Genomic DNA, 869 nt, shown 5'->3' on the forward strand with positions numbered 1-869 from the left:
TGTACGTCCTCCCCCCGGCGGCCATCTTGCCTCTCTCCTCGCTGAACCTGGGCCGCAGTTACGGCTCGGCCCTGCTGGCCCTGCTGGGATTGGGGGCCGCAGCCCCACACGGATCCCGTCTGGCCCCATTGGGACCCATAGGGATGGGGCTGGCCCTGCTGGCCCTGCAGGTCGGGGCCATGAAAGCGGCGCTGCCCGGAGCGTGGCAAGGGTAATGAGATGCTAATGTTATGCTAATGAGATGCCAATGGTTTCTCTGTAGCTCCCCATCCTACGGGACCCTCATAAGGACCCCCGAGCTCCCCCATAGGACCCCAACATCACCCTATAGAACCCCAGTATCCCCCATATCACCCCACAGGACCCAACGCCGCCCCATAGGACCCCAATATCCCCCATAGAGCCCCCATATCACCCCATAGGACCCAATGCCACCCCATAGGACCCCAATATTGCCCCATAGAGCCCCCATGTCACCCCATGGGACCCAATGCCACCCCATAGGACCCCAATATCCCCCATATCACCCCATAGGACCCAACGCCGCCCCATAGGACCCCAGTATCGCCCCTATATCACACTGCTGGGGTTCTCCCATGCCCAGCTGCACTGGTGACGCCCTGCCTTGCTCCCACTGCTAATTACTAATGAATCTTTTCCCCCCTTCTCCAGGCTCTGTCTGCCCCTCCCCAATTCCCCCCCAGCCCCACTGCAGCCCTGCCCACCCCACAGCGCCAACAGCAGCTCCATGGACCCCGAAACGCCCCGGCCGGCCGTCCCAGGGCCCAACACCCATCTGCTGGCCCGTGAGTCATGGGGGGCCCCATAACGGCCCTGTAACAACCCCACCACAGCCCCATAACCCCATA

This window comes from Lagopus leucura, unplaced genomic scaffold, assembly GCF_019238085.1.
Source record: "Lagopus leucura isolate 7727_CA_CO unplaced genomic scaffold, USGS_WTPT01 32931-0_obj-0_obj, whole genome shotgun sequence".
Lineage (NCBI taxonomy): Eukaryota > Metazoa > Chordata > Aves > Galliformes > Phasianidae > Lagopus > Lagopus leucura.